This window comes from Acomys minous, assembly GCF_964271855.1.
Source record: "Acomys minous genome assembly, chromosome: 12".
Taxonomy (NCBI): domain Eukaryota; kingdom Metazoa; phylum Chordata; class Mammalia; order Rodentia; family Muridae; genus Acomys; species Acomys minous.
Genome location: NC_140493.1, coordinates 57,262,188 through 57,283,307, shown reverse-complemented (window position 1 = coordinate 57,283,307; position 21,120 = coordinate 57,262,188). Strand labels below are relative to the sequence as shown.

Here is a 21,120-nt window from a genome sequence, read left to right as displayed (position 1 = left end):
CCAGGCCTCCCCACCAAGGGGAGGTGGTCAAATATGGAACACCAGAGTCCATGTCAAAATCAGTCCCCGCTCTCCACGTAACTGTGGAGAATGTCCTGTCTATTGGTTAGATCAGAGTAGGGGTTCTTGAACTAACCCTTCGTCCACAGCTGCTGCTGTTCGAAGGACAGATTGGCTTCTGTTACGATCAGAGGAAACCAGCTCCAACTAGAGGCAAGCTTTTGAGTTGCATAACCAGAAATCAAGTATAGCAACCCAGCCTTCTAGGAAACAATAACTTAAATAAGTGATTTTTTTTTAAAATTTGAAAGCTGCTTCCAACTTCCTTGATTTAAAAGATTTCTCCAGCTGCTGCCTGCCTTTGGATCCTGTTCCCTTCACTGGGCTGCCTTGTCTGGCCTCAGTGGGGGACGACGTGCTCAGTTCTGCAGCTACATCCTGTGCCAGCGAGGGTATGTACCTGTGGGGAATCTCCCCCTTCACTGAGGGAAAGGAGAGGGGAGAATGTGGGGGAAAGGTGTGCAAGGTGGGGGCACTGGGAGGAGAAAAGGGAGGCTACAATCAGGAGGTAAAGTGAATAAATAAATAAAATTTTTAAAAGATTTCTCCAAAGCATCACAAACGACTGGGTACTTTCAGAGTAGAGGGTAAGTGGAATTTTTGCAGAACACTGTGCTTTACCTTTGGATATGTACTCCAGAAATAAGATTGAATGTTACATTGCAACCCTTAGGTTTTCCCTGAACACCAAAGTTCCTTATAGAGAATCAGTGTGATATTTACTTGGATCAGACTGGGGGCCTTCTCAGTGTTTACATTTGTACTGTTTATCCATACCGGAAAATTCCATCATCTACTTAATGTGCATCGCTCTATGTACTGCAGCACCATGATTGCAGTTGAATCGTTTTACAATCAGTAACACACCATTTGGGAGCCAGAAACCTGCTGTTAATAAACTGTGTACAGCCACCCTGCTCTAGAGATGCAGTAACCCTTTGCAGTTAATGTATACCATGGTTGTTCTTGTTTTAAGTAAGCTGCACATTAAGATGACAGGCTAAGTTTGTACTTAGTGATGAATTACGTGCTTTGGTTGGTAATCTGAAATCTGTACAAGTCTCCACTTTTTTTCCCATGAAAGCTGTGGCTAAAACATATCCCAGAGACAAAAGTCATTAGACTTGAAAGAAAAGAAGAAACCAATCAGGTTCGTAGGAAAGAATGAGTATATTAAGCAAGTGTATTGCCTGGCTGCTTAGTAAACACATGATTGGCTTTTGGATTGCTATTCACTTATAGTGTGATAGTGAAAAGCTGACATGTGGGGTGGAGTGGATGTTGGCAATAGTATTATCCAAGCATAGGTCAGTCATGTTTTGTAGATTTGCAGACACATTCAATGCTAGTAAGCCAGTAATCTCTAAAACCATCTTCAGCAACTTGGCTCTGTGAGCCCATGGATTCTTCATAAGCCAAATTATGAGAGTAGATTACAGCCATGGCTACCTCCTCATTATGTGTGGATGGCTACCATACATAGACCCTAGCCTTCTCTTCCCTAACTGAATAAGGGAGTTTTGTGCTGACAGATTGATGGGGCTATCCCATGTATCAAAAAATAAGAACCTACCAACCAAACAAGCAAAACTCAGGTTGGCAAGGGAAGGAAAAGGAAGGTTAGAAAAAATGTTTGTGTCTGACTGGTCGGACTTCTAAGGTGTGGAGAAGAGCTCTGAAATAATCTTATTCACCACTGGATCTAAAATAAGAGGGTATCCAGAAAAATAGGAAAATGTTATCTGATGACAGATTACTGATGACAGAAACATATCAGTCTAAAGATCAGCATATATGTTATACTAAAGTAAACACACACACAGACACACACAGCACAGATATGTAAGTTGGTCTGGAAGAAAAAGCAAATGAATGAGAAAATCTTGGCCTTTGGTAGCATCTGGGGAAAGAAAGCTTTGCACAAAACTGCAGAGAGAAGGACCTCAGCAGACTTGGTGTTGAGGTGGATGAATTGGTGTTTGGTTGCCTTCTTCAGTGCAGTACTTCCACGGTCTGGAGCCCACTGACTTGGGAATATGCTAGCACAGACTTTATTAGTAAGGCCAGGTTTAGGAGATGAAAGTCAGACTGGAACACTCTTAACCTGGAGATTACAAAAATAGCAAAGGGCCAGAGTGCCAAAATTTCATCTTTATAGAAACAGAATAGTATTGCGGTTCCCAAGGCACCTGATGATCTTGTGTACCTGATCACATGAGATCCTTTGCCTGGGTCTGATGTTGTCTGATGATGACATCTGATAGAGCTATTGCTCTCCTAGTAGATAAAGGAGGAAACTGAGGCTGAGGTTCAGTGTGTCGCCACGGGCAACAGCCTCTATGCAGCTTCCAGGTACAGCTTGTGGAACAGAGGAACGCAGTTGGAGATCACTAGTCGGTATGTAGAATCAGAACCAAATATTTCTTCATTAGGACTCCTTTGGTTACAGCTGCAGAAGTAAACAAGAGGTAGAGGTTATTTATATTACGTTATTTCTATTATAGATACAGAAATGCTAAGGTGATGGAATCTATGGACATTAACTGAAATGAAAATGAAAATTAGAATGCTAAGGCAGGTCACTCTCTCCTCTTCTCCCTCCTTCTCTCCCTGCTCCCCTCCCTTCCACTTTCCTCCTGTCTCCTCTTCTCTTCTGTCTCTAATCAGTGGTAGGAAGCAGTGCTGCCCTATAACCGATCAGATGTTACAAGGTTTATTTTTTATTTTTAGTTTTTTGAGACAGCGTTTCTCTGTGTAATCTTGGCTGTCCTGGACTGGATTTGTAGACTAGCAACTCACAGAGGTCCACCTGCCTCTGCCTCTCTGAGTATTGGGATTATAGGCTTGTGCCACTGTACCGGTCTGCTCAAAGTTCATTCTTAATTTTAAATTTGTATGGGGAAGACCTCAACTCTCTAGGTGAGAATATGACTTCTGAAGAAATCAGTGTGACCAAAAATTGTGAAACCAAACTTTAACTCATAGCCATAACAGTCAGGACCATGAGAACAAGAGACAGTAGAGAAATCCATCCTGTGGAGATAGAGGAGAGACACTTTTGGCCCAGTCAGTGTAGGGTGGCTTGTTGGTAAAAGTGGGAAACCTTGGAGAAAAGTCATGCTTGGATGTGAAGATGTTGTGGTTACTCTGCTGGAATTCACCAGTTTCCAGATGCATGTGGAACGTCAGAATGGATGGTTGACAGAAAGCTAGACACACAACTCTGGGACTCAGGGCTGACCTGGTATGCATCGGCAAAGGAGTTGAAATATCACATACGATTTGAGGATTTTTTTTCCCCATTTACTGTTGCATAAATCCAATCTCAAATTGTAATGTAAATTTTATGAAAATTCAATTGAAGTCTGAATTTATAGACCTGTCATTGCGTTCTTTCCTTCCACACTCCATGTTTGTCATAACAAATTTATTTCCTTTGTCAATGCTGTTGAAAATGAGCTTTCTAAAACCTTCTTCTTTGAGAATACATTTCCCACAGAAGAGCTCCAAAGATGGAAAAGTAGATCGGATAAAAGCTATTTTAGTGCACTAGAGCCTTTAGAAAATCTGCTATTGGCGTCACTGTAACCTTTCATGAATGGGATCGTGTGCACTTCGCTTATGTCCAAAAGTCAACTTCTTCCTACGCTGGCTTACTGGCTTCTCTTTCCCATAATCTTTATTGATCCTTTGTGAATTCCACGTCATATATCCCAACCTTACTCATTTCCCATTCCTTCCGCATCTGTCCTCCACCCCTGTGACCCTTCCCCGAAAATAAAACCAACCAACCAAACAACCAACCAAAAACATCCCACTGTGGAAGCTGTGGTGTGTCATGGTGTGTCATGCAGCACAACCTTTTGCCGAAATAACTTGCAAACGAGTCCTTGCTTGGGTTCAGGGACTCTCTCTTTGCTATACTCTCTGTATGGGATCCTCACCCTGACTTCTCACAGATGTCCTGTTGCACTGAGTCCTGTAGACCCTGCAGCTCTGGCTCTGCAGGGCCAGCCCCTTCAAGTGCCCCAGCAGTTCATGAATGGTGTAGGTGTTAGGGGTGGAGCAGCTCAAAGCCCTCGATCTGGGCCTACGTGGAAGCTGAGTTGGTCAGCCTGCCTGTCAGCTTTCCCACACCCAGGTCACCAGGGCCAGCTCTCCCACCCTGTCCAGGCACAGGGAGTCGGGTTAGGCCTGCACAGCCCTGGGGCATCAACATCGCGTCAGGTAGCAGGCCACACTGTGGAGGTCCACATGGCCCTCGGTGGCAGCACAGGCTCAGCCATCACTGTGGCCCCAGGTTGGTTCCTCACTGATGTTGCACCTCCGGTCCCAGCTCTCTTCAGAATGCACAAACTTGCTCTTTATAGTGGTGTCTGATTGCCTGCCCGAAAGGCAGCAGGCAGGCCTCTGATTTACTGGCATTTATTATGTAGAAACAGACATTTCTTTGCGTAAAAAAAATTTTTAGCATAAGGTTGTTTGGTGAAAGACAAACAAATGCTTCCTCATCAGGACTGAGAAAGGTCAGCGTTCTCTTGTCTGCAGTCCCCCTGGGGGCTTTCTGATAAACGTTCTACACAGCTGTCTTAGTGAGGGTTTCTACAGCTGTAATAAAACACCACGAGCAAAAAAGCAAGTTAGGGAGAAAAGGGTTCATTTGGTGTTTACACTTCCACATCAAAGTTCAGTACCAAAGGAAGCCATGACAGGGCCTCAAACAGGGCAGGAACCTGGAGGCAGGAACTGACACAGAGGTCTTGGAGGGGTGGTTCTTACTGGCCTGTGTTCCTCCTGTCCTTCCACCAGGTTAGGGATGGCCCCAGCCACAGTGGGCTGGTCCCTCCCACATCCCAAATTACTAATTAAGAAAATGCTCTGTCAATGGTTATTGATAGTTTCTCTGGATATAGGATCACTATTATAGGGCAAATCTAAAAATTATATATACTTGTATTTTAAGATTACGAATTTAATCTAATTATATACTGTCATTTGTGTTTCTTGATTTTCACTTATGACAAAAAATGTAAATTTAAAATATAATTGTGTCACACACAGATATACATGTACATATGCATAGTTATGATTCACACATCATAACACCAATTACTTTTTGCTTCCAAATTTCCAAAAAACTAGAAATTAAGATTTAATGTCTTAAGTCCTATTTAATACTCACAAGTATTATTTGTAGGACTGTAATGACTGTCATTGACAATTCAAAAACTGTAAAAAAAATTAAAATTACTTTATTTTCAAAAAAAAAAAAAGAAAAGAAAAGAAAAGAAAAAAGAAAATGCTCTACAGGCTTGCCTACAACCTGACCTTATGGAGACATTTACTTAATTGAGGCTCCCTCCTCTCAGATGACGTCAGCTTCTGTTGCTGATGTAAAGCTATATAGACATAAAGACAACAATTCCTTACCTCAGAATCCATTCTAAGGAAACCTGTTCCAAGTTAGTGATTCTGTTCTGTTACCTGATTCTAGAATAGTGTATCTAAGGGTACAGAATTGCTTATTTACCTCCATCTGCTATGGACAAGGGCTTTCCAATAAATACTCCTTTATTCTAAGATACCTTGAAATAAATCTGAGAAAAATGTTTTCTCTTTAACTGGGAAATTTAGTGTGTGTGTGTGTGTGTGTGTGTGTTTGTGTGTGTTTGTAAATGTGGGTGTGTGAGTATATATGTCTCTCTTGTGTGTGTCTGTGTGTACATGTGTGTGTCTGTGTGTCTGTGTGTGTTTGTGTTTCTGTGTGTGTGTGTGTGTGTGTGTGTGTGTGTGTTTGTGTGTGTTTGTAAATGTGGGTGTGTGAGTATATATGTCTCTCTTGTGTGTGTCTGTGTGTACATGTGTGTGTCTGTGTGTCTGTGTCTGTGTGTGTTTGTGTTTCTGTGTGTGTGTGTGTGTGTGTGTGTGTGTGTATGTGTATGTGTATTTCCATAAACTCCTTTCCACCTCTTTCTACTCATTCTCACCAATTATTTGCCAGAGCCTCATACTCAGGAAAATGAAGGTTTAAAATTAAAGGGTACCTTCTTGAAACAAAGTGCCACTCCTAGTTTGGTGGTGTGTTTTCAGGTATTTACAGAGTGTTGAGTAAAATTAAGTAATAAGCCTAAATGTTGTACTTTTTGAAGCATGTTATATTGATCGAAAACAAGAATTTTGAGTCACGCAGACGTGTCTTGAAATTTTTCTTCATCACTTCCTTGGGGTGAGGCCTGTGCTTCAATGGGAATAACTTTCAATGGGTTAAAAACCTATGTACATTTTTTAGATATGCAAAGTGTGCTAAAGAAGACAGTATGTGAAAAACACCAGACACATAATAAACATGCCACACATGTTAGCTATTGTTTGTGATGCTAATTTGTAAATATTTCAAGTTTGCTTTGGTATTTGTCCTGTGTAAATTTATTTCCAGATAAATGAGAATACTTTCTAATTTCTCATTTAACTTATTCTCTGACCCATGGGTTATTTAAAAATCTGTTGTTTAATTCCCAAATATTTATGCATTGCCAAATTTCTCTGTGTGGTTGATTTCTATTTAATACTCACTGTGATCAGAGAACATACTTGGTATGCTTTCCATCCTTGTAGATGTATTAAGTAAGCTTTGTGGCATTCCTCGTTATTTGTAAAATTACTATATGATGTATGAGATAAAAATACTGATTTCAGCCTCCGTATTATTCCTTTAAAATAAATTTGTAGGATTTTCAGTATTATTGTATTTCTTGTAACACATTTTTGCCTGAGTGATATTAATTTTAGGGTATAGTAGATGAACTTTTCCCCTCTGCTTTTGGTCAGGGCCATCCTGGTCAGCTTGGCAAGACTGCTGCTGTGTTATCCTTCCTGCTTTCCATCACAGGCAAGGAACCTAGTGCCAAGAACACATTGTTCTCTGTAAGATGTGGACTGAGAACAAATTCCAAACTTTAGCATCATCACACGTCCAGCTGGTACGCTTCCTCTTTCCAAAGCCACAATCCAGTGTAAGATCACAACCTTAATCGAGATGAATCCAACTGCACATAATACTGAGCTACTCAGCTTTTCTACCTATGGCTGTGAATGCATGTTTGTGTGTGCATGCATGCACATGTGTGTTGTATGTGTTTGTGTGTATGAGAGAGAGAGGGATAGAGAGAGAGAGAGAGAGAGAGAGAGAGAGAGAGAGAGAGAGAGAGAGAGAGAGAGACAGAGACAGAGAGACAGAGAGACAGAGAGACAGAGACAGAGACAGAGACAGAGATGGAGGGAGGGAGCAGGAGAGGTAGTTTTTGGTACTGACATTTTGAAGGACTTTGGCTCTTGGTTCTCTCTCTCTCTCTCTCTCTCTCTCTCTCTCTCTCTCTCTCTCTCTCTCAGTAATTAGGTGGAGAATTTGCTCTGCTTGATGCCCAACCATCATGTGTGACTTTGTGCAAAGTTACAGAACAGCTGACTATGAACTGAAAGATCTAAACCACGAACCAACATCTTTTCTCATCAAAAGTTGATCATCCCAAGCATTAATTATACTAGTGTGAAGCAGACTAACACAGTGGATAAGTAAGTTATAAAATACAGGGGAATGTCTTTCATGTGGAAATGAAGACTGACAGGCAGGTTCCATCTTTCCATAGGGTGGTTAGGGTCACCTTCCTGTTGATATTTGCACAAAGAGTTAAGAGAGGTGGGGGTGAATATATGATGTCTGGCCAAGACTTCTCCAGGTGGAGGGCATGGCAGTGTTTTCAGAGAGGACACAGTCTTTACGTGTCCAAGAGCAGCAGGAAATTTTTCTTTTAGTACAGAATGAGCAGGGAGAAACACAGAAGAAACAAACGTACCACACTTGAGTTTCAGTCCAAAAATTTTAGGACTAACATTTAAAGGCCCTTCAATATATTTACACTTAGTAAAATTGTGCAAACAACTCTTTAACATTATATATGTGTTGTGGCTTATGCAGATAGGGCACAGACACTTTGGGATGAGTTGATATATTACCTTTGAAAGCATACACACACACATATGAATGTATAAACACATACATACATACATAGACACACACACACATGAATGTATGTACACATACATGCATACATACACACATAGATTTATATATAACTTATAGTGGGTTATGTTGCTTGATTTTCTAATGCTGGAGCAGATTTACACATTTTGAGCAAAGTTGACTTTCTTTGTGGAATCCAATTTTTAAAATATTCCATAGGCCCTCTTTCATTTAGTTTGAAAGCACTTTTTTTATGCATGGTTGAATGAGATTTGTTAGTTTGGGGGTATTTTTATATCTATGCTAGTGAGAAATTGTGGCTCATAGCTATTTTTTTCTTTCTCTGGTGTTTTCACAAGGCAGGGCTGACCCCAGAATCAGTTTGGAAGTCTTTCTGCTTTTATTTTTTTTTTTAGAAGAGACTATGAGGAATTTCCATTATCTCTTCCTTAGATGCTGGATAGAATTCACTGGCAACTCTTCTGGACACCTTGGAAAAGGTTATTACACATTTCATATAGAAGTCTTAAACACATATAATAAATTGCAGAAAACTTATTAAATATCATTTAACCTCTTTAGTTCAGTAAAGGAATTCACGATGTCTCTTTACCCTGTATGCATTGTATAGTTAGGATGGCTAAAGAAATAGGTTCAAATTGCTTACTGTGTTAGAATTGTGGATGTAGAATTATTTTATAGTTGCTTGTAGTATTTTTTCATTGTTCACACTTCCGTATTAGTGATGTTTTTTTTTATTTTATATCCTGTGAATTTGTTCTTCTTGAGTAGCCTAGAAGGAGGTTTATTAATGTTATGCATCTCCCCAAAAAGAATTAGTCTTTGGTTTCATATAATTTCACATTTTTTGCTATGATTTATTGTTTTTTCTGTTCATTTTATTCTCAATTTTATCTTTTATCTCTAAAAAAGAGGATGGATAATTGACTTTCAAATTTTAAATTTCTTGTGTGTTTATTGATATCCATTTCCTCCTAAGTAATTTTTTTATAATTTATGAATTCTGATAAGTTGTGCTTAACTTTTATTTAATTTACACATAATTTTATTTTTATTGAGTGATTCTTTTGACCTATGGATAATTTAGAAACACTTTATTTCATTTTTAGGTACTAGAGAATTTGCTATTAAGTTTCTGCAACTGCTTTCTATTTTGATCCCACTCTTGTTTGATAATATTGCATAATATTATTTCTAACCTATCAAGGTATGTTTTGGGCTACCAGATTTCTCTGTTTTGATGTGTATTCCGCTATTGTTGGGTAGAATCCTGATGGAGTTTTAATATGAGTAAACTGACTGGTAGGGCTACTCGTATTATTTACATCACTTGTCTGCACTGATGCTGAGGGCTGAACCATGGTGGGCATGCTGGGCAGGTAGGTGTCCCAGCCCTACTCATGCTCTCTCAATCTCTCAGAGATGCATTGGCCTTCTCCCGTTCCCTCTGATGGTCGTTGCAATCGTTCTCTTAAAGTCTAGACTGCCTTTTAGTTGTTTAATTATGTCTTTGTGTGAGACAGATAAGGAGCATGGGCTACTGTTTCTTTACTCTCAGACTGCTGGGATGATGGCTGCTCTTTGCCCCAAGGATGGGATGATGGGCTTCTCTTCACTCTGAGGAGGCTCTGCTGGATAAGAGGCTTCATATACTTCACAAGGATATTTCTTTTTCCACATCTCAGAACTATGAGAGCACTCTCCTTGATGTTGTCTTTGAGAACTTTGTCAATTTCCTTAAGGAAGCTTTCAATACCCACAGAAAGAAGGCAGGTACTAATACCTCCCCAGTCCCTGATGGCAATCCCATGCCATGAACAGCATTCCAGTGTCCCCTGGCTTCCCTGTGGACAGCACATGTAGGGACAGTGGAGGACATTTCTGTTCTCACGTGGGTTTTCATCACAAACAGGTCTTATTTTTGTAATCAGTAAAAGGCTGTAAAGGTGTCACCATATTCTAGCATCTAGGATGGACAAGACAACTCGTGGATTCCACTGGCCAAAAAGATGTAAGGTACCTCCCTGAGACAGCAGTCCACACGACTTGCTTCCTCTCATTCTACTTAATATTCAGCTACCTGCAGTTGATTAAAATGGCCATTTAAGTGTTTCTGCTAGCGTGTGACTTAGAAGCTGCTGCTTCAGGAAAGCAATCCTGTCTCTGTCTGAATGCACCTGCCCTCAGGGTCTGGAAGCAGAGAAGTTTCCCCAAGACCTCAATTAGTAATGGTTTCCAGAAAAACCACTGGTTCCCAGCTTACACAACTTTTCCTTCTAGCAGGAATGAGAGTGGTGACTTCCAAAGTCTGGCACATTGGAGAGAATATGAGCAGTCTCCTCCTCCTCTTCTTTTTCTTCCTCCTCTTCCTCTTCCTCTTCCTCTTCCTCTTTCTCCTCCTCTATCTTTTTTCTTCTCCTTCTCCCTCCCCCTATCTCTCCCCTCCTCTTCCTTCTTCTATCTTTTTTCTTCTCTGGATATCCTTGCTTGTCTCCATTTCTTGTTTCCTCCCAACCCCAACCCCATTTTAAAAAAATATTTATTTATTTATTATGTTTACAATGTTTTGCCTGCATGTACACCCGCAAGCCCGGAAGATGGCACCAGATCTCATTATAGATGTTGTGAGCCGCCATGTGGCTGCTGGGAATTGAACTCAGCACCTTTAGACGAGCAGGCAGTGCTCTTAACCTCTGAACCATCTCTCAAACCCTCTATTTTCGTTTGAAAAAAGCATAACATGAAGAAATGAAGAATAACCAACCCTGTTATTCTTTCCTACCTCCGTTCCACTGACATTGTCTTTTCCTTCATTGCTGTGAGGGCTTCCTGACTGGGGTCCCTGTCTGCTGTAGCGTCCTTCATTCAGTTGTGTATACAGCAGCTACCACAGCTGCTTCCCAGTGTGGGCATTGCTGTGCTGCTTGCCTGCTTAACATTCTGCATTAAATCTAAACTCATTGTCTTTGAGGGCAGCTGAGGCAGGCGAGCTTCTTCAGTGTACTTACTATATGCTCGTCCCACTGCCTGGCATGTATCCCCCTCCCCACCGGACACTTTCTTGTGTAGTTATTCTTTAAGTCTCCTCACAGAATGAACAGGCCACTTGGCATGCCTTTCCTTTTGTAACGGCTTCTTTCAATCTAGCCCAGGCTAGCCTCAAACCCATGACATTCCAGCCTCTGCCTCCTGAGTCCTGGATATCACTAAATTGTTGTTGTTGCTTTTAGCATCTGTCTCTTCCTCCACAAGCTTTTTCAAAAACTTTAAAATATAAAATTTGGCACATATCTCTTTCATTAGACTGTATAGCCTCAGGAACAACATTGAGATTTTGTATATTGTTTTGCAGTTCTGGGGTGGAGCCCAGGACCTTGCTCATGTTAGGAAAGTATTCTGTCATTAAACTTCATCCACAGTCAACAACCGTGAGTTGTGATCCACTTCCAGAGACTAGAAACTGTCTCAAATATGGAATTCATAAGTAACTTTTGTTGAACATTCAAGCACCACAAACACACACACACACACATGAACATGCATGCATGCACACACACGCACATGCATGTATGCACACACAGGCATGTGCATGCATGTATACACACACATGTGCACACCCATGTATGCACACACACACACACACACACACACACACACACACACACATGCATAGATAAAAATAGAAAAGAATCTGAAAACTATGGTAAGAAATATCCTGACTTGTATATTTAGTCTGCAGCCTGTGTTACAAAATTGAGTGGCTAAATACTTTAACAGTATGTTTGTGGGGACAGAGAACTCTCTCTAGAGGTGGAATTCATTATGTGTGGTTTAGAGATTCTGACCTCCTTACAGGTATGGAAAGCTCCAGGGCAGCTGAGTAGCAGGGAGCAGAAAGGGAAGCAGTGGAGGACAAACTTTAGGAATATCTAGAGTGAGTGTTGTTAGGATTTTAACAAATCCTAACATGTTTAACTTGAGTAAGTATTGAAATTGTGATGTGCACGCATTTATTTAATTAAGAGGATATATATATATATATATATATATATATATATATATATATATATATATATATATATTGTAAATAAGAAAAATGCTGTGCTGGCTGGAGGCTGCTGGAGCTGGGTCATTGTTTTTCCTGAGAAGTCTGATGCCTTGGTGCTCCAGCCTTTCTTTACCTTGGTGAGAAAATATGGAGTCTGTCTTTCTAATGAACATTTTACTCTCAAACAGAAGGGGACTTGTGTTTGGCCTTGACTTGGGAATATATATGTGCTTTCATTGACTTAAATGCTACCTCGTTCTTCTCTTCACTAATGTCACCCATGAGTGATGTGTCAGTATAGACAACCCTTCCCTGTGCATGCTTTGCTCTGACATTCTCAGATTCGGGATAGTGGTAAGTGGGCTGAAGTCTGAAGCAGGAGGCATTTTCATCATATGAATTAGGAAGGTGTATAATGGTTTAGTTTAAGTAGTCTTATAAAACATGAATTACTCAGAACTGACTTTTATCCACCCATGAACTGCTGGTTTGTATCTTAATAGATGAACAAATTTCTCTTATTTCTACCCAGGTGACTTTAAAGAATGTTAAATATGTCAAAAAAGAACTTAAGTTCTTGTATACTCATAATACTTGGCCCGTTACTATGTTTTTTGTTTGTTTGTTTTTTGCTAATTTCTTTTAGGTTTAAGACAGACTAAATTCTCGTTTGAGTATATCTATTTGTTTCCTTTTCTTTTCCTTCTACCTCAGCCTCCTGCATTTATGAAATTCCAAAAGGTTTACACAATCACACCTTCCCTCTGTGGGCTTCCTAAGGCTTCTGAGAGCCCACCCAAGAGTGCAACAATTCAGAGTTCTCAATTTCAAACCATTCCTGAGACTGCTGGCTTGTGCAGAGTCTGTCTTCTGAGCATGCTCATCGATCAAGTAAGTGATAGAATGTAGAGGTCTTTGTCACTCTATTCCCACTTTAAATTAAAATTATATTTATATATGTATTTATTTACGTGTGTGTGTGTGTGTGTGTGTGTGTGTGTGTATGTGTGTGTGCACCAGGGTATGTGTGTAGAAGTAGGGACAAGTTGATAGAATCAGTTCTCTCCTTCTGTCATGTGGTCCTCAATCAATGAACTCAGGTCTTGAGGCTGGGAGCAAGTGCAACTACTGGCTGCTCCGTGCTGCTCAGCCCTCGTTTTATGATCTGGAACTTGAATACAAGAGTTATTGATACATGTGAAGGTACTGGATCCACTTTCATTTCTTTTCACATCACTTTGTATGATACTAAACCATGGTCTGAAGTTTCATCTTTCTTGCTTGGTATTAAAATGCCACCACGTTTTCTGCCTCTGCCGACTTTGCTTAAATGGGTAAGTTAAGTGACCTAATTTTAAATGAGTTTCACATGTATAACTCAAAATAAATTGTCTTCCTAACAGGGAAACTAAAGCGAGAATTTCAAATGTCCTGGGGTCCAGAATAAGTGTTTACAGTCATCCTGTAACCAAGCCCAGTTCCAGACTGGCTAGTTTATATTCACCAAGTGAAAAAGCACTGACAAGAGAGTGTCCCTGTAAACTGGGCAGACATTCTGAAGTCATGAACTGTACTCCCAGTGTGGGTACCATAAACTTAGTAATGAATAACACTCTTTGAAAGTCTGGACAAGAAAGATGTCTCACTCCAGGAGGCTTGCTTTCCTTTCTGTAACCAAACTGCGCTTAGCTGATATTTGAAGCCCGACTTCACACTCTTCAGGGCTCTTCTTTGATCTCATACAGTTTAGTTAAATTGACTCTGATATGTCTGCAGATTGGAGTGGGGGGTTAGAGAAATGTGGCTGTAGGGGTGTGAGCCCATGTGTTTCTCTTCATCTGGGAATTTGCCAGTATTTGTATTCTAAGGAAATAAGATTTTCTTGCTTGTTTTGACTGATGGATGGCAAGAGGCAATTCCAATACAGCCATTGCTTTTAACTGCTTTGGAGCAGGAAGCAGAGGAACAGTTAAGCAATAGCCTCCAAAGCTGGGAAAAGTGGGTTCTGAGTTCTCCAGGCAAACGTTAGGAAAAAAAAAAAAAGTCAAGTTATAGCTTCTAATGTGAATATTGAACACGCAAAGAAAATTTTTATCATTTGAGTTTATCTCACTATAATAATCAATAGAAATTATAAAGTGTTTTCTGAGGTCTTGATAGTAAAGTAATTTTATACTGTTCTTTTTTTTTTTAATTCAGTGTTTCAGTTTTCTTCTGCTTTTACATAAGAAAAATGATACTTGGTCATGCCTTATATATGTCATTTGTAAATATTTGCTCTTCATAGTTAGATTGCATTATTTAAACTAAAAAAACTTGCTTCCCCACCTATTCCTTATCATTTTGATGTTAGGCTTGGTCCTTGACTTGCTTTAGACCCATGGTTTTCAACAGTCCTAATGCTGTGACCCTTCAACACAGTTCCTCGTGTTGTGGTGATCCCAACCATAACATTATTTTTGTTGCTACTTCATACCTATAACTTTGCTACTGTTATGTTATGTAAATATCTGTGTTTTCTGATGGTCTTAGGCAGCCCTTGTGAAAAGATAGTTTGACCCCTAAGGGGTCACTGCTAACAGGTTGAGACTTTCTGCTTTAGACAATGAATTGTCGATCAAATTAAAGAGTGTTAGATCTAAGCTTTGTCCTTAAAATACACGACACATCTCTATTTATCCCCCTCAGCACCTTCTAATCCACACCATAAGAAAAAAAAAAAGTGCCCCCCAGATATTTGTGGTCCTCTTGTCTGCTTTCTGAGCTGAGACAAGAGCCACAGCCTAATAGCTCAGTGGCCTGAGAGAGTTGACCTAATTGTCTTATAGACTATGAGGAACTTAATCTTCTCCGAGTAAGGGAAATTTCCGCAAAAGTCTGGATGCCAATTATATACTAAATTCTGCTTTATATCTAGAAGATAGAAATGCTGGGCTATCACAGAGCTTTCAGTTTACTGGTGGACACAGATATGTACTCAGTGAGCCCAGTTTACATAAGGCATCACGAGTCTTGTGTCAGTTGCTATAGGAAGTCAAAGTATAGTGTTACCTGGGTAGACGAAATAAAGTTCAGCTTGAGGGGTTGAGTGTATATTCGGGGTGATAGTATCATAAGTAAATTTTCAATGTGCTCTTTGGCGATACTGTTCGCACAGTCTACACTGATTTATGCCTCTGTATGTACCTGTGGACTTTTTAGAACTTGCTTTCCACAGTAGACATATATAATTGGGGTTATGTGTGAGTTTGCTGTACAGAATGAGGTTTAAACTTAAGTTTGTAAAGCATAAGGTCATTTTCAAAATTCAGTTTTCAAACCCTATAGATGCATATCCAACAAATTTGTCTGTATCATATACAGATAACACCATTTTGTACCAGATATGATTTATAGTTCTCAAGTGATTAAAACTATTTACAGACTAAATTCTCTGAGTCTTTTTGGAGTAGAAACAATAAATTCCTTGAAAATGACTCTTTTTGTAACGAGTTAAATTCCTCATTAAGTCTTGGTACTACTGTAGCTATAATTAAGGAAATTATATTTACATCTATAATTAGTAAATAGATTAAAATGTCAGGCTTGCAAAGAGATAACAGTTTTACTTTTGACATTTTCGTGATGATGTGAACTTAGCTTTCAGGTCAGCTGTCAGTTAGACGGGAGGGACTCAAGGCCTTTGGTCCTCTTTATTTAGATTGGAATAAGAAGTCACATTATCTTAAGATAAAAGCACAAAGTGAAGGTGCAGGATGCCCGAGTTTGAAGGCCACGCCCAGGTTTTAACCTGACGTTTGGTGTTGGGCAGTCTTCTAGTATAGTTGAGTCTTAGCATTTCCTCCAATGAGTTAAAGACAGTAAAAAGGCCTTGGAAGTCTCTGAGAGTGCTCATGACACACACCTATCAGCAAGCCCTGCATTTAGGAAGGCCTCAGTGTGAACAACTCAGGGCTTTATGGCTCCTATGGTAGTTAGCTTTCTCCCAGCAGAGGAAGGTCAACATTTAAAAGAGAGGAACATGAAAAAAAAATTATTTATGAGGCATTCGTGAATGTGAATAAATGAATATAAACCACTCATAACCTTGAAGTACGAATTCACACTTAGGATTATTTTGCACTTTAAGTGAGCTCACTCAGATCTCCTTGACTTTAGAAAGTTCCACTGGAAGACATGCTTAGGGTGGATGATAACACAGAGAGTTACGTCCCACCTTTAACCTCTGAGGAACAGTTGATAAAAACCATATCAGACATATCCTATACCTCTAGTCTTTCCTTCATTACATTCTTGTAAATTAAACCCGAGAAAAACATTGGGTAAACAGTCCCCCCCCCCTATTATTCTTTCTGTATGTCAAAAAAAGAGTGGAGTGAAATTCTTCTTTTCTAGATTCCCCATTTTAGCTAGGAGTGCTAAGAAAAGTTTGAGAATGACTTTCGGAAAAACATTTTTAATTGTTTTTAATTTATCTAAAAACAAGCTAAAAAGTTTAATTAACGGGCTCCAAGTAATAGTTACACCATTTTTCCTGAGCTATCAGCTTTCACTTTTATTTACGATGTGTGTCCCCTTGTGTCTCCTTTATACCCAGGTCCACTATCACTAATATTTCTGTGATATGTGACTAAACCTAAATGTAAAGTTAGCACCTGCAATCAATGCAAATTAATGATTTTTTTTTTTTTAATTTCAATCAGGAAAAGCAGCTTTGTAGTTGAAAATCCCATGCTGGCCTTAGAGTGGGAGTTTTTCCAGCCTCTGCTTAAATCCAAAAAAATACTGCAATCTTCTGGCACAGGCTCACTGTAATGCTTTAAAAACAATTTAGCAACTGTCATTGCTGTAATTACAGTAACTAATTACCATCCTTAGCAAACAAATAGCTTAACATAATACGCAAGCCGAATCAATTTTGAAGAAATGCAAATTCCAAAAGCGAAAAAGGGCATTTTGGCAAACCTGAAAGAGAAGCAGGAAAATAATACACTTTGTTTTATCTGCACATAATTCCCAGGGAATATCATATCATAAATATTTGCATTCAGTTCTTATCAGGACATTTGCATTTGCTTCTTATCAGTGTGCAGACTGGACTCTGCCAGAGAGAGAGGGGAGCGCCACACCATGCACATATTTCTAATGAATCACGTCTCGGGCCCAGAGAATATTTTGGCTGGAACTTTATCACCCAGATGAAGAGGTCATTTACTCTCCCGGTTGGTTCGTCTTGGAATTGTCTTGAGATTCTGATGTGATTCACCCGACGCGGCATTTGTTTATTTCTTTATTTCAGACAAATACTGGAGGCATTTGTTTTGCTGCTTTTAAACCAGAGAATTCCTCCCAAAAGCCGCTGTTCAAAGGACACGTTTCCCCTGCCTGCTACCCCCCTCCCCACTTACTCCTGAACTTCTACACAAATGAAATAATACGCAAAATGAAAACCCGGATTGTCATTATTCCACATTCTATAGAAGGCCCAGCCACTTTTATTAGCAATCAATAAAGAGGGTAAAACCAAGACCTGGAATAAATCAAGCCCAACTCGACCATCATTATCTTGAAAGTTAGTGCCAAGTCCTGTTGTAGCTGTGAGGGACCACGTTGGATTAGAGGCAGTATCCTTAGTCAGGGGGACACAGCACTGATGGCCACCTTCCTAATGAGACCATCAGATTCTTCTAAGGCTTCATCCAGGTAAACCCATTTCTCCTGTTATTATAAGTAACGAGGCGTCATAGCCATGAGCACACAGAAGGTGAGTAAGAGCAACAGTGGTCATTTCTCTCAGATGTGAATGATAGCCCAGGCCTTTTAACCACTGCGTTACCATCTCAGAAGGTACCCAGTATCCACTGGCTTGTGGGTACTGAACCTAAGTTACTTGGAGTCCATGGGAGGCAGAAACAAGACTATTTTTCATGTCGGTTGGAGTCTTCCTGTTGGGTCTTGCCATTTAATTAAGCCAGATCTGTATTTTAGCACTTTGATTGCATGGGGTGCAAATAGATAGGCGTATTAGTTCCCTATGCAAAGCAAGGCCAGATGGAGATAGAAGAAGCACGGCCAAGCTAGTCAAGATCTCCCTGCAGTGTTATTAGTACACAATTTCCTCTGTAATTTTATCATCTTTTTGACATTATTGCACAAATTCTAAGGTCAAACTTCAAAGGAAGGCTCTGGATGGGATCAATCTGGGTATGAGGATTTCAATTTCCAATTATAAATTAAAATATAGGTATAATGGAAAAGTTGTCATTATAGTGGAAGCAAAAAATGTATTTAATTGTGTTTCATAGTAATTTTATTCATGAATATGGTCACTTAAACTTCATTTCACCTTTGCCCAAGAAGAATTTTGCTTCCGTTTATTTATTTAACACAAAAGAGAGTGTCTGGCTTATTATGATTCAGATGATTGACACATCTCTGTTTGGATACAGAGCATGTTATTTAAAATCGCATGAGGGCACAAACATCTTGAGAAACTTTATTCTTACGACAGTAAAAGAATCTTCTGTTTAACTATTTGTTTTAGTTGTAATCTTTCAGACATTGTAGCTTTTTTTTCTTTCTTTGAAAAGAGCTGTTAAGATATGCATTTTAAAGCTTTTTATTTTAACATAAATTATTTTCTTAAAAAAGTGTCTGCACACAGTTGCTCCTATTGCCTTGCAAAAATTAAAGTCAAATTAAAAAAATACTTGACAGCATCTTACAAAATTACTTCTTCAAGGCCTTTTAAATCACCACATATGAAATAAAAGTTTGGGCATGATAGGGTGGCCAGGATTTTATATCACATTGAAAGAAATTATCGCAGAAAGGTTTTTTTTTTTTTTTTACCTGAGTTCAACTCTTACATGTTCATGTTTAAGTTATGGGTGCACCATGTAAAAATATCCCTTTAAAAAGAAATCAAGAGCCTTGAAAAAGAATAGCACTAAAAACTATCTGTGGGACTTAATAATTCATCTGGAAACGACGTCATGTTTGTCTTTCATGTTTATCAATGATTTTAGCTTTCTTTGAGGTGGGACGAGCTAACAGTTAAGGGCCCATTATCAGGGCGAAGGATGCAGGAAGTCCAAAATATTTATGTTTGTTCATGGCACACAGACAGAAGACAGTTCTTAGGAGAAGGGCTTTCTGATTAAGTGATTGAAGACACTGGTGTGTTTTAATAGCTTCCTCTATCCAAGAGATAGCATCATCTTCATCCTTATCACTGCTCTGAAACTTACTTTAAACATTCTCCCCTGCTCCTCCAACTCGATGCTCTTCTCCCCGGGCTTCCTGTGTCCTCACAGCAACTCATCCCATTTGTTTGCGTTCTCATATTTTGTCAGCGGGTTGGGCGTAAAGGAGGCATTTAACAGATAACTGAAGGGACCATGCTTTGCAGCGTCGAATTCATCTGCATGGCGTTCAGCCACAGTCACTCGGTGATAAAACATGGATGCGGGAAACATCAGCTTGGACTTTGCGAAAGCTTTTAAGAGCCGGCGATTGATTGAATGGTGTTACAGGGGGTGACCAAGAGGAGGCTTTTGGCTTTTTAAATGAAAGTCAATAAGGCCCAAATAGAAGATATACACTCAGGTCAAGCTCTTGACCAGCGTCTCCTTATGGGAAACGTCTGCGGTGTGAAGTCGTTAATTATTATCTAACTTTGCTTATGCCTGTCTCCAGCACTCCACTCATATTTTTGAATTGCTGGTACCATTGCATCGTTCTGATTCAGTTGAAAGTTTGACACTTGGAGACGCTCTTTCTTACCATTTAGACTAAAGTAGCTGCCTCGCATGTGCAATCAACTCCCTGGTCCCAGTGTTTGGGTTGTTGTTTGCCCATGCTTATGTGTGCATGACACTATAGGTTGCTTCTAATGCCCTTCTGCAGGAAGGAAAAAATTTATTATTTTTTTCTGTTGTGATAAAAATATCTTGACTTTTTTTTGTATGGGGTGAATACTTATTGAACTTTTATTAAGTGAAAATTATTTTCACAAGTACTATGAGGTAGGTACTAATGATAATCCCATTTTACAGATGAGAACAGCTGGTACAAGAAAGCAACAAAGCCCACAGCTAGCAAGCCTTGGAGCTCAGACAATGCCATGTCAGTTTGGCTGTCAGAACCCTGTTATTACTTGTTCTTAATAACCCTGTGTTTCACTGCATAATTCTTCAAATAATTCTGTTTTCATTAGATAAGCATGTGTTTTCATTCAACCATGAGCAGAAGGGTATCACTGGGTATGAGGAAATTTCTAGAGAAAATGATGTGATCCTTCTGCTTCTTTGTCAGGAGATATATTTCTTATTGGCTTCCGAGCTCCTTTCCTTTGGAGCACTCAGACTCTGCATGCACACGAATCTCTGGAAACCCAGGTGGCAGCTGCAGCTTGGAGAGTCTCCCCTTCTGCACAGACAGTGAACATTGCAAACTCTCCTCCAAGGCAGGATAAGATAAAGAGAATTAAAAGTGATATTCTTGAGGTATTCTGCAGCCCAACATGCCAGACAGGGGATATGGATAAAGGTTTCTGAAGGCAGATTACGAAACTGGCCTTGAAAGAAAGGGGAACACTCACCCATTGGAATGTCTGCTGCTGTCTTAGTCTACAAAGAAAAAAGAAGAAGAAGAAGAAAAGAAAAGAAAAAGAAACACACACGGCGTCTGATACATTTTAGACTTGCTGACAACTCGGAAATATGAAGAAGCAAGGAAAGAACACAACGCAGACAACATTGTCTTGAAGCAAATCATGGGAGAGCTGTTCTGTGAAAGGGGTCACAGGGGTCACAGGGGTCACAGAGGGCTTTGAATGAATCAGTCTAATTATTTGGGGAGGGAGGGAAGAAGAGAGAACAGAGAGGGAGATAGAGGGAGGGGAGAGAGAGAGAGTCAGAGACAGAGAAACAGAGAGACAGGAAGAGAGAGACAGAGAGAAGAGAAGAGA

At 39.8% G+C, this 21,120-nt stretch overlaps 1 protein-coding gene and 2 long non-coding RNA genes across 3 annotated transcripts in view; 2 read left to right on the top strand and 1 right to left on the bottom strand.

Annotated features, from left to right (window-relative positions):
• The window catches only part of LOC311578682 (uncharacterized protein), a 240,209-nt gene that overhangs the window by 176,827 nt on the left and 42,262 nt on the right, over positions 1-21,120 (top strand). The window lies entirely within an intron of this gene.
• The window catches only part of LOC311578889, a 28,484-nt gene that overhangs the window by 4,150 nt on the left and 3,214 nt on the right, over positions 1-21,120 (top strand). Inside the window, exon 2 of the long non-coding RNA XR_014772994.1 lies at positions 12,864-13,040. This is a non-coding gene — a long non-coding RNA (uncharacterized lncRNA). The remainder of the gene's footprint in view (positions 1-12,863; positions 13,041-21,120) is intronic.
• Positions 2,040-5,485, bottom strand: LOC311609570. The gene is made up of 3 exons (XR_014783446.1): positions 5,389-5,485; positions 5,243-5,289; positions 2,040-2,509 (listed from the first exon to the last, which is right to left on the bottom strand). It is a non-coding gene; the product is annotated as an uncharacterized lncRNA (long non-coding RNA).